The sequence below is a fragment of the Hypanus sabinus genome, chromosome 9, assembly GCF_030144855.1.
Source record: "Hypanus sabinus isolate sHypSab1 chromosome 9, sHypSab1.hap1, whole genome shotgun sequence".
NCBI lineage: Eukaryota > Metazoa > Chordata > Chondrichthyes > Myliobatiformes > Dasyatidae > Hypanus > Hypanus sabinus.
In genome coordinates, this window is record NC_082714.1 from 61,782,105 (window position 1) to 61,795,942 (window position 13,838).

Consider the following 13,838-nt stretch of genomic DNA (forward strand, 5'->3'; position numbering starts at 1 on the left):
ATTGACCTGCACTCACTCCATAACCCTCCAGACCTCTCCCATCCATGTACCTATCCAATTTATTCTTAAAACTTAAGAGTGAGCCCGCATTTACCATGTCAAATGGCAGCTCGTTCCACACTCCCACCACTCTCTGAGCGAAGAAATTCCCCCTAATGTTTCCCTAAACCTTTCTCCTTCACCCTAAAGTCATGTCTTCTCATATTTATCTCTCCTAATCTATGTGGAAAGATCCTACTCACGTTTACTCTGTCTACCCCTCATAATTTTGCAAGCCTCTATCAAATCCCCACTTATTCTTCTACGCTCCAAGGAATAAAGTCCTAACCTGTTCAATCTTTCTCTGTAACTCAATTCCTGAAGACCCGGCAACATCCTAGTAAATCTCTGCACTCTTTCAATCTTACTGATATCCTTCCTATAGCTGGGTGACCAGAACTGCACACAATACTCCAAATTTGGCCTCACCAATGACTTATACAATCTCACCATTACATCCCAACTCCTATACTCAATACTTTGATTTATGAATGCCAGGATGCCAAAAGCCTTCTTTACAACCCTGTCTACCTATGACTCCACTTTCAGGGAATAACATATCTGAATCCCCAGATACCTTTGTTCCTTCACACTCCTCAGTGCCCTTCCATTTACTGTGTATGTTCTACCTTGATTTGCCCTTCCAAAATGCAATACCTTACACTTGTCTGCATTAAATTCCATCTGCCATTTTCTGGTCTATTTTTCCAGCTGGTCCAGATCCCTCTGCAAGTTTTGAAAGCCTTCATTGCTGTCCACAACGCCTCCAATCTTAGTGTCATCAGCAAACTTGCTGATCCAATTTACCACATTATCATCTAGATCATTGATATAGACAACAAACAAAAATAGTCCCAGCACAGATCCCTGAGGTATACCACTAGTCACAGGCCTCCAGTTTGAGAAGCAATCATCCACTACCACTCTCTGTCTTCTCCCACACAGCCAATTTTAATCCAGTTTACAACCTCTCCATGGATACCTAGTGTCTGAAACTTCTGAACTAACGTCCCATGTGGGAGCTTGTCAAAGGCCTTACTAAAGTCCATGTGGACAACATCCACAGCCTTTCCTTCATCTACTTTCTTGGTAACCTCCTCTAAAAACTCTACAAGATTCATTAAACATGATCTACCACACACAAAGCCATGCTGACTATTTTTAATTAACCCTTGAGTATCCAAAAACTTGTATACCCATCTCTCAGAACACCTTCCAATAATTTATCTACTACTGATGTCAGGCTCACTAGCCTGTAATTACCTGGTTTACTTTTGGAGCCTTTTTTAAACAACAGAACAACATGAGCTACCCTCCAATCCTGCGGCACCACACCCGTGGCTAAGGACATTTTAAATATTTCTGCCAGGGCCCCTGCAATTTCTACACTAGTCTTTCTCAAGGTCTGAGGAAATATCATGTCAGGTCTGAGGGATTTATCTACCTTTATTCGCTATAAGGCAGCAAGCACCTCCTCCTCTTTAATCTCTATATATTCCATGACACAACTGCTTGTTTCTCTTCCTTCCATATACGCTATGCCAGTTTCCTGAGTAAATACTGATACAAAAAATTGTTTAAAATCTCCCCCATCTCGTGAGGCTCCACACATAGACAACCACTCTGATCTTCTAGGGGACCAATTTTGTCCCTTACTATCCTTTTGATCTTAATATGCTTGTAGAAACTCTTCGGGTTTACCTTCTCATTATCTGCCAAAGCAACCTCATGTCCTCTTTTTACCTTCCTGATTTCCTTCTTTAGTATTTTCTTACATTTTCTATACCCTTCAAGTACCTAATTTGTTCCTTGTTGCCTATACCTGCTATGCACCTCTCTCTTTTTCATAACCAGATCGCCAATATCCCTTGAAAACCAGGGTTCCCTATGCCTGTTAACTTTGCCTTTAATCCTGCCAGGAACATGCAAACTCTGCACTCTCAAAATTTCGCCCTTAAACACCTTCCACTTACTGAACACTCCCTTGCCAGTAAACAACTTATCCCAATCCACTCTTCCTAGGTCCTTTCTCATTTCCATAAAATTGGCCCTTCTCCAATTTAGAACGTCAACTCAAGGACCAGACCTATCCTTAACCATAATTAACTTGAAACTAATAACATTATGGTCACTGGACCCAAAGTGTTCACCTACACATACTTCTGTCTCCTGACCTGTCTGGTTCCCTAATAGGAGATCAAGTATCGCATCCTCTCTCATAGGTACCTCTATTTATTGATTTAGAAAACTTTCCTGAACACATTTGACAAACTCCAAGCCATCTAGCCCTTTCACAGAGTGGGAGTCCCAGTCAATATGTGAAAAGTTAAAATCTCCTACTATTACAACATTCTGTTTCTTACATCGGTCTGCTACCTCTCTACAGATTTGCTCCTCCAATTCTCTCTGACTATTGGGCGGTCTATAATACAACCCTATTAGTGTGATCACAATTTTCCTGTTACTCAGCTCCACCCATATGGCCTCTGTAGACAAGCCCATCCGGGCTGTCCTGTCTATGCACAGCTGTGATATTTTCCCTGACTAGTAATGCCACTCCTCCCCCTTTCATCCCTCCCCCTCTATCACGTCTGAAACAACGGAACCCCGGAACATTAAGCTGCCAGTCCTGCCCCTCCTGCAAACAAGTCTCACTACTAGCAATAACGTCGTAATCCCATGTGCTCATCTGCCTTACCTACAATACTCCTTGCTTTGAAATAGATGCACCTGAGAACATTTCTATCACATACAAACCTTTGATTTCTGTCTATACATGCAGTCCTCGCATGACCTTTATCCTCCTCCACCTCATTATCTGCTCTAACACTCTGGTTCCTCTTCCCCTGCAAATCTAGTTTAAACTCTCTGGAGCAGCACTAGTAAACCTTCCCACAAGGATGTTAGTCCCTCTCGAGTTCAGGTGCAAACCGTCCCTTCAGAACAGGTCCCACCTTCCCTGGAACAAGGCCCAATTGTCCAGAAACATGAAGTCCTCCCTCCTGCACCATCTCCTTAGCCACGTATTTAGCTGCATTATTTTCCTATTTCTAGTCTCACTAGCACCTGGCATGGGGAGCAATCCTGATATTGCAACCCTGGAGGTCCTGTCCTTCAACTTTGCACCTAACTCCCTAAATTCTCTTTGCAGGACCTCCTCCTCCTTCCTGTCCATGTCATTGGTCCCTACATGGACCACGACATCTGGCTGCTCACCCTCCCTCCTGAGAATACCCAGAACACGATCTGAGATATCGCGGACCCTGGCACCAGGGAGACAACAGACCATCTGGGATTCTCGATCTCTCCCACAAAACCTCTTATCTCTCCCCCTAACTACTGAATCCCCCATCACTACTGCTCTCCTCTTTTCCCTCCTTCCTTTCTGAGCTGAGGGTCCAGTCTAGGTGCCAGAGACGTGATCACTACAACTTGTCCCTGGTAGATCGTCCCCACCAACAGTATCCAAAATGGTATACTTATTATTGATGGGAACGGCCACGGGGGTGCTCTGCTATTTCTGTCTAATCCCCTTCCCTCTGACAGTCACCCAGCTCCCTGCCTCCTGACTTTTAGGGATGAGAACTTTGAGGCAAGTTTTTTTAACACAATGGTAAGTACTTGGAATGCGCTTCCAGGGAGGCAATAGAAATTGATGTGATCATAACAATGGAGGTATTTAGACAGACATGTAAACAGGCAGGAAATGGGGATGATTGAGACCATTTGCACACACAGATAGGGATTAGTTTAAATTAGCACCATGATCAGTACAGACAATGTGGGCTGAAGGGCCTGTCCTGTGCTGAGCCTTTGCTTATTCAAACCAGAAGAAGGCTCAGCAGATCAAGCAGCACCTGTGGAGGGAGAAACAGAGTTAATACTTGAAAATAGTTTATATTTGTAGATTTCAAATGTCTGGAGATGTTTTGCTTTCTCGTTTCCTATTTCCCTTATAATGTAGGTGCAGAGGCCTTGTACATTGTGTAGGTCAGTGGCCTGTGTAGCCAAGTTCTTTACTGTACTGTGCAAGTGTGAGGAACCCTGCATTATTCATGGAAATTTTGTTTTAGTTTGTTTATTTTATTGTCTTCTGTATTAGTGTGTCAGTAGAAAAGAACAAGTATTAGATATCCAAACATTCATTTTCCAAAACATTAAATATTAGAGATTTTTTATATTTTGTTAAAGAAAGTAACATATAAAGTAATAGACCACTTTTCAAATAAAAAAAATGATGACTTTTTAGGTATTTAGTCCAGAGTATGATCAAACAAAGATAACAAATGGGTGCTAATGATCAATGAATAAACTAAATAGGTTAACTAAAACAAAAATGGGTGTAGAAGGAATCAGACTGGGCGAAAGACAACCAAACTAAAAAGTGAGGCTGAGGCAAATGTGACAGTTCAACCCTCAAATCATCAATTCTTACACCATGACAAAAGTGAGCATTACAACAAGACAGGAAGTGGTTAACCTGCATCAGCAAGATCTCTCCAAAGCTGAAATTTCATGGCAGACAAGAGTTTCAAGGTGTGGTCAGAATTAATAGAATACTCAACTCTGAGAAGTACAAGCAGATTCTCATCCATCGTGCAATACCGTCAGGGAAGCATCTGATCCGTCCCCGCTTCAGTCTGAAGCAGAACCATCACCCCAAACACACAGCCAAGGTCATAAAGAACTATCTTCAGCAAAAAGAAGAACATGGAGTTCTGCAACAGATGGTATGGCCTCTACAGAGCCCTGTTCACATCATCGAGGCTGCCTGGGATTACCTGGAGAGGCAGAAGCAAGCGAGACGGCCAAAGTCTGCAGAAGAACGTTCTCCAAGATGCTTCGAACAACCGACTGGCTGATTTTTTGTAAAACTGCATCACAGTGTACCCAAGAAAATTGATGCAGTTTTAAAAGCAAAGGGTTGTCACACCGAATAATGGGTTGATTTAGTTTTTTACTGTTTACTGCTCTCTATAGTAAGTTTTTAATATTTAGGAACTTTTCATTTCATTATTTTTGAAAGCATCTTTGCTTTACTGATTTCTTTTACATGGGCCTAAGACTTTTGCATAGGACTGCATATGTCCATCACACCTCATTCTGTTAAACATCCTTCTACCTTGTTAAAAAATGCTCCAGGATTCCCTGGAGTCCTGGGGTTTTGTAGTATTTTTGCTAAACTTAGAGTGGAAAATCATTTTGTCAACACAACCTCATTAGTCATCCAGAGAGTGGTTTTCAGTTGGACGGTAAACATGCAACTTGTGAATTGCTGTGCACAACAGTTTATGTAGAAACATGTTCTTCATATTTATGCTGATGACATTTGGCTCCTGCACGCCAGATAGACGCATTTTAAGCAGAAGGAAAAAAACTCGACTAATGAGTTCCCTAAGTTTTACGAGGAAACCGCAAATTAACACGTTTGCGCCGAGTGTTTCAGGGATCTTCTGAGACCCAGTTTGCCGACGCAAGTAGATTTGAGCGGCTGCCCTTTGTGTTAACCCGTTGTGTCGGAACAAAGTAAGTTTTTCCCACGGAGGAGGGAAGAATTCCCCCACTGGTTCGCCTTGCAATCAATGTTGTTTTAACGTGTTTATCTATTTACACCATTCCAAAGACTGGGGATGGTGTGTGAAGTCAGGGACAGCTGGAGAATGGATAGCAGGATCTGTTGAATGTGTCCCGGCAGCAGGGACCGAAGATATTGTGCTAAAGGGGAGGGTAGTCACCTCTCTCTCTCTCCCCCCCCCCCCCTCTCCTTGTCTCTCCCCCTCTCTGCAGCTTGCTGCCTGGTAACTCTCCCATCGGAGGATACGCTGCTCGCTGTGGTCCGGGCTCCGACGCTGACCCTTCGAGAACGCGGGTCAATGGCAGATGATTTGTGGCCAGCTCGGGACTCAGGCAGTGACAAGCCTATCGTGTACTTTACAGGATCCTGCTGCAGAAGGCAGCTCTCCAGGGGTACGGCAGAGAGAAAAGCTACCTTTGTGCAATACACTACTGTGGGAAGGAGGAAGGTGGCCTCCGTGTTAGGTTTGGATAATGAGTTATGCAGTGTGGTTGGGGGAGTCGTTAAGACAATCTTCACATTCACTTATGCCAGGGCTAATGGCTTTTGCAGATACCAGTCTATTTCCAAGAGAAGGGCCAGCGTATCCTGCTCTTAAATCCAGGCCAAGTCATAGTCCTATATGTATATCTGGGCTGTTGGTGGAACGAGTTTACTGTACATCAGGCAGACCATTCAGCCTTTAACACAAGCTTGCTAGTCATCTAATATTGGTATACAGAGTCATATCGAGGTCCACTTGGCCTCACCAGGGACAACCCATTTGATTCATTTCACTTCCCCACATTCCTCTCAATCATGCCCCGATTTTACCACTTAGGGATGATTTAGAAATTGGCTTATTAGTGTAGCAGTGTAAATGACTGCTCAATGGTCAGTATGGACTTGTTTGGGCAAAAGGCCTGTACTGTGATGAGGTGAAAGCATTTATTTACATGTCACTTAGGGAAATTTTCCTTACTCATCTGAATGTAAGAACATTGAGAGTGCAAAAGGAAAGAGGAAAAAATGCAGCATGTAGGGTCACAGAGTAAGTGCCATGGAGGTAGGTAAATACAGTGCAAGTCTGTTAAGGTAGATTGAGAAATCAGTGTTCATCTTTATTGCATAATAGGCCAATTTATAAGTCTGATATCCTTGAGGCTGGTGGTACGTGTTCTTCACCTTTTGTTTCTTTCGCCAGATGGGAGGTGGAGAAGAGAGGATGACGGGAGAGAGGGTCCTTCATTATGATGGCTGCTTTCCCAAGGCAGTGCGAAGTGTAGACAGAGTTAACAGAGGGCTGTGTGCACAGTTCCCTGCAATTCTTACAGTTATGGTCAGAGTAGTTGCATACCAAGCTGTTATGCATCCAGATAGGAGACTTTCTATGGTGGGTCTATAAAAATTGGGTTGGATTGATGAAAGATGTACTCTTGACCTCAGAGTCTATCTCACTGTGGCCTTGCACCTCATTGCCCACCTGCACTGCACTTTTTCCTGCCACTCTGAACACCTTGTTCTCCACTCTGTTACTGTTTCCCTTGCACCACCTCAACGTCCTGATGCGATGAAATGATCTGTGTGGATGACATGCAAAATAAAATGTTCACTGTACCTTGGTACATGTGAAAACAGCAAATAAACCAATTTCCTAATTTACCATTTGGTCAGTTACCTGTCAATCCAAAGTATACCTTTTATGTCCTCTGTGTATGTATGTGTTTAAATGCATCAGGATACCTGTACTGTGGATTGTGTCCAATTGGTTTACAAAGTTTTAAGAGGGACGTACCTTGAACATAATAGTCAGGTAGAGTCATGCAGCATGGGAAGGCCCTTAGGACCAAACTGTCCATGGTTACCAAAGAGCCTTCCTGAGCCAGTCCAATGTGCATGCGTTTCGCCCCTTTGCCTTTAAACTCATCCTATCCATGTACCACTTCAGATATCTTTTAAATGCTGTATTTGTACCTACCTCAACCATATGGGCCAGCATAGAAGTTAACACAATGCTATCACAGTTTGGGGCGATCCAGAATTCGGAACTCTAATTCCAGTACTGTTCCATAAGGAGTTTCCATGGAATACATGGGTTTTCTCTAGGTCCACCGACTTCCTCCCACAGTTTAAAGACGTAGCAGGTGGGCAAATTGGTCATTGTAAAATGCTCTGTGGTCAGGGTGGTGTTAATCTGGGATGCTGTGAATCGAAGATGCTGTGTCGCTAAATACAAAAGTAAAATTAAAATATTTCCTCTAGAAGCTTGCTCCATATAATCACTACCTTCTGCATGAAGAAGTTGCTCCCTCTGGTCTCTTTTAAATCTTTCTCCTCTCAGTTTAAACTGATGCCTTCTAGTTGACAAATCTCTCCAACTGGTCACTTACAAGGGAGATTGTGCTGGATTGATCGTTCAGTATGTGAGAGGGTGTTTCTTTCTCAGGCCCCCCATTTCTGGTCTCTCTATGATTCCCTTCTCATTTGTTCCTTGCCACGGTCGCCCTCCCTTCCCAGCCTCACATACCCATATCCATGCACAGTTCTGCGCCCTGCCCCACAACTCCTCCTTCACCTCCATCTGCGGCCCGAAACAACCCTTCCAGCTGAAGCAGTCTTTCACAGGTGAGTCTTTCAGCGCTACTTCATGCATCCAATGCTCCTGCTGAGGCCCCCGCTACGTTGGTGAGGCTTGGCTCAGGTTGGGGAACCTCTTCACTGAGCACCTTTACCTCAACCACCATGCCAGCCAGGACTTTCTGGTGGCCAGCCATTTCAAATCCACTTCCCTTTCCTCATTGACATGTCAGCTCATGGCCTCCTCAAATGAAGCTATTTGTAACTTGGAGGATCAGCATCTCATATTCTGCCTCGATAGTCTCCATCCTCCTGGCATGTATATTAGAAACATAGAAACCCTACAGCACAATACAGGCCCTTCAGCCCACAAAGTTGTGCTGAACATGTCTCTACCTTAGAAATTACTAGGCTTACCTATAGCCCTCTATTTTACTAAGCTCCATGTACCTATCTAAAAGCCTCTTAAAAGACCCTATCGTATCTGCCTCCACCACCATTGCTGGCAGCCCATTCCATGCACTCACCACTTTGAGTTAAAAACCTACCCCCGACATCTCCTCTGTACCTACTCCCCAGCACCTTAAACCTGTGTTCTCTTGTGGCAACCATTTCAGCCCTTGGAAAAAGCCACTGACTATCCACACAATCAATTCCTCTCATCATCTTGAACACCTCTATCAGGTCACCTCTCATTCTCCTTTGTTCCAAGCAGAAAAGGCCAAGTTCACTCACTATTCTCATAAGACTTGTTCCCTAATCCAGGCAACATCCTTGTAAATCTCCTATGCACCCTTTCTATGGCTTTCACATCCTTCCTGTAGTGAGGCGACCAGTACTCCAAGTGGGGTCTGACCAGGGTCCTATAGAGCTGCAACATTACCTCTCAGCTCCAAAATGCAATTCCACGATTGATGAAGTCCAATACACCGTACGCCTTCTTAACCACAGAGTCAACCTGCGCAGCTGCTTTGAGCGTTCTATGGACTCCGACCCCATGATTCCTCTGATCCTCCACATTGCCAAGAGTCTTACCATTAATACTATATCCTGCCATCATATTTGACCTAACAAAATGAACCACTTCACACTTATCTGGGTTGAACTCCATCTGCCACTTCTCAGCCCAGTTTTGCATCCTATCAATGTCCCACTGTAACCTCTGACAGCCCTGCACACTATCCACAACACCCCCAACCTTTGTGTCATTAGCAAACTTACTAACCCATCCCCCCACTTCCTTATCCAGGTCATTTATAAAAGTCACGAAGAGTGAGGGTCCCAGAACAGAGCCCTGAGGCACACCACTGGTCACTGACCTCCATGCAGATTATGACTTGTCTGCAACCACTCTTTGCCTTCTGTGGGCAAGCCAGTTCTGGATCCACAAAGCAATGTCCCCTTGGATTCCATGCCTCCTTACTTTCATAGTAAGCCTTGCATGGGGTACCTTATCAAATGCCTTACTGAAATCCATATACACTACTGCTCTTCCTTCATCAATGTGTATTGTCACATCCTCAAAAAATTTAATCAGGCTCGCAAGGCATGACAAAGCCTTGACAAAGCCATGCTGACTATTCCTAATCATATTATACCTCTCCAAATGTTCACAAATCCTGCCTCTCAGGATCTTCTCCATCAACTTACTGAGGTATCAACATCACTGAGGTAAGACCCACTGTTCTATAATTTTCTGGGCTATCTCTACTCCCTTTCTTGAATAAAGGAACAACATCCGCAACCCTCCAATCCTCTGGAAACTCTCCCATCCTCACTGATGATGCAAAGATCATTGCCAGAGGCTCAGCAATCTCCTCCCTCGCCTCCCACAGTAGCCTGGGATACATCTCATCCAGTCCCGGCATCTACCTTCCTCTCCTATCAGATCTGCGAATCATGAATTTTGATACTTCTACCTATTGTGTTGCAGCTTCTGACAACTTTCTACCTTCATCTGCCTATTGCCCCTTCACTTGCATCCACTTATCACCTGCCAGATGTTGTTCCTCCCTTGTTATAGTGGCTGTCTAACCTCTTCCTTTCCAACCCAGATGAAGGATCTCAACCCAAAACCTCAACTATCTAATTCCCTCAATAGATGCTACCTGATCTGCTGAGTTCCTCCAATACTTTATTCACCACAGGTTTATAAACCTTTGTCAGGTCTTTGGGTGTCAGCCAGTTCAAGTCTCCCAGATGTAGCATGACTCTGAATGGTCGTTGTTCTCTTAGGATTTTTTTTTAGCATTTTTACCTTCTGCAGGACTTGTGTCCCCCTCTTGCTGTCCTTCACAATCAATAATGTTTTGCTTCCACTCTGGTTCTGTGACTTTTGAGTGACCAAGGCATCCAATGTGAGATCTACAAATCCTGCCATAGATGGAGTGGCTGATGTCTGAAGCAATGGACAGGTAGGTATTTGGTTCGCTCCTTCTTAACCAATCAATGAGATTCTCAGTGCCAGCACAAATGCTCCTTCACTACTTTGAGCAATTGCAAGCCAGGGATTCTAAGGAGTTGCGGAACTATTGTGCTTCAAGGTGGAATTGAAACAACTTAAATGTTCCCCTATCTCCACCTGATAATCTCTTCCTTCTTGTTGCCGGAAATCTCATAATTTCATTGTCTTAGAAGTTTTAATCTCCCCAGTTCTTTTAATCACTTTAAGGACTTGTCCTGTCAGGCAGCCATGATTTCACTTGTCAGTTGTAGCCTTTCCTTAAGTATTTATGCTCCAGCTACTTCAAACCTTTGATTATTTCTAAGTTTAATCACTCCACCACTGACAGCCGTAGCCATATCCCTACACTCTGTAAGTCTGGCTATCCAGAGCACTTGGCTGCTAAACATCATAATTTTCCTTCCAATTGCAACTTCAGCCTGTTTGTCCTCAGCCGCCTCCACTGCCAGAGGAACAGTATCTCATATTCCGCCTTGGTTGTCTACAACCAACAATGTGAACAGTGAATTCAGTTACACTGCTCCTCTCTGTCCCTTTCCTTTGTCCTTCTGCTCAGGTCATAAGATAAAGGACCAGAGTTCGGCTATTCAGCCCATCAAGTCTACTGTGCCATTCATTCAAGGATGAATTTTTTTTCTCAAACCCATTCTTACATCCCATAACCCTCAACACCCTTACCAATCATGAACCTATAATCATAAAATGCAGAGGAACTCAGTGATCAGGCAGCATCTATGGAGGCAAATAAATAGTTACAGCTTTGGGCTAAGCCCCTTCATTCAGAATAATGAAAGGCCACACCCTGCAACACCTGCTGTTAATTTCCTCTTTAGATGCTGACTGGATGCTCACATCCAAGATGGCGCCAGTGATCATCAGAGAATTTCTGCCGGCTGCAGAACATTGTTCCAGATTTCCTCTTAATATATTTTTGAATTGCTTTCACTACAAACTGCAGCATGTAAATTTGCTCTCACCAAAGGAGTTCTGAATTATATTGATGAAAGAAAGCGGAGCAGTCAAGCACGGCAGCTTTCCAAGTCATCACCATGGTTGGAAGTGCAGCAGGAAAGGGGGAATCCAAGCCGGTCCCAAATGCAGAGGAATGAGGCCTCCTCTACCCAGCATTTTGTTGGTGAATGTGTGGTTGCTAGAAAATAAGATTGATAATCTGAGGTAAGACTTCTGTATCAGAAGCTGATGAGGCGGTTCTCATTTGTATCTGAGAATTGGTTATCTGTGGACATGCGGAATGCAGCGGTCAGACCAGAAGGATATACGATTTTCAGAATGGATTGAACTGTATATTCTGGTAAGGCAAACGGAGGTGCAGTTTGTTTTATGGCTAATCCTCATTGGTACTCCGGCGTGGCAATTATGTCAAACTCGTGTCCCCCCGACTTGGAAGACCTATTGTTCAAACGTAGACCATTCTACTTGCCTCAAGAGTCCTCAGCTGTGATCCTGACTGTGCTTTATATACCACCAGCAGACGACTATAAGCAAGCAGTTGCAACCCTGCACAATGTCATCTGTAGACAGGGAGCAGCCCATACCAATGTGTTTCAAATTATAGTCAGAGATTTCAACCAGGCCTGTTTGAAGAAAACCCTGTCCAGTTATCACCAACCTATAACTTGTAGCACCAGAGGTCCCAATATGCTAGACCACTGCTACACCACGATACAGAATGCCAGTTGTTCTTGTTAAATCAGACCAGATGGCTGAACTCCCACTTATTGCTTATAGACAGAGCCTAAAATGCAAGGCTTGAGAGATTAAGAGTGGTCACAGAAGACAGAGAAAAGATTACAGGATTGCAATACACACAAAATGCTGGAGGAACTCAGCAGACCGGGTGGAAGGTATGGAGAAAAGTATAGTTGGGCCAAGATCCTTCATCAGGACTGTTTTCATAGATGCTGCCTGACCTGCTGAGTTCCTGCAGCATTTTGTGGGTATTTTTGTTTGGATTTCCAGCATCTGCAGACTTTCTCTTGTTTGTGATTACAGGATTGCTTTGAGCCAGTGGACTGCGCCGTGTCCAAACACTCATTTGTGGATCTGAATGTCTAAAACACAGTTGTAATAAACTTATTAAAACAGCTGTAGACCAGTGTGTCCCCATGAAATCATTCAGGGTCTTCCCCAATCAGAAGCCCAGGATGAACCATGAGATTGGAAATTTGTGAGGGCCAGATCAGGGGCATTTCAGTCTGGAGATCAGAATGCTACAAGAGGTGCAGAAAGCCATCTCACGGGCAAAGTGGTGACACTGGACCAAACGGGAATCAGTGAGGGATGCTAGGCAGCTAGCTGTGGCTACAACCTCCTACAAAATTAAATCAAGTGACATGGGCTTCACTTCCAGATGATCTTAATTCCTTCTGTGCTTGCTTTGACCATCAGAATACGGAGCAAACATTGTAAACCCCCACATCTCCTGATGATCCTTTCATCTCAGTATCTGAAGCCAACATGTGGACTGCCTTCAGGAGGGGGAATCCAGGGAAAGCATCCGGACTGGACAGGGTACCCTGCCGAGAACTAAAGACCTGTGCTGACCGACAGGGTGGTGTGTTCATTTCAACCTCTCACTCCAGCAGTCTGTGGTACCCACCTGCCTCAAGCAGGCTTCAGATATACCAGTGCTCAAGCAGAGTGTGGTGACCTGTCTCAATGACTATCGACCAGTTGCACTTACAGCCACAGTGATGAAGTGTTTTGAGAAGTTGGTGATGAAGGCTATCAGCTTCTGCCTGAGAGATGAGTTGGATCTGCTCCAATTTGCCTCCCAGAATAGCAGGCGCACAGCAGATGCCATCTCATTGGCTCTTCACAGAACTCTGAAACATCTGGACAGCAAAGGTTCATACATCAGGATGCTCTTTATTGATTCCAGCTCAGCATTTAATAACATCATCCCCTTAAAACGAATTAGTTAGCTCCAAGACCTGGGCCTCAATACCTCCTTTTGCAATTGGATCTTGGATTTCCTCACTTGCAGACCCAGCCAGTTTGGATTGCAAGAGCATCTTCTCCACAATCGGCACCATCTCAGGAGCACCACAGGGATGTGTACTTAGCACACTGCTCTACTAGTTTTTCGCCTATGTAATGCCCCGCTTAAGATTTTTACTGCAAATGTTGCAGGATATTTCATTTGGTAGCTCCTTGTGCAATTGGATTCTGAGATTTCTTCCC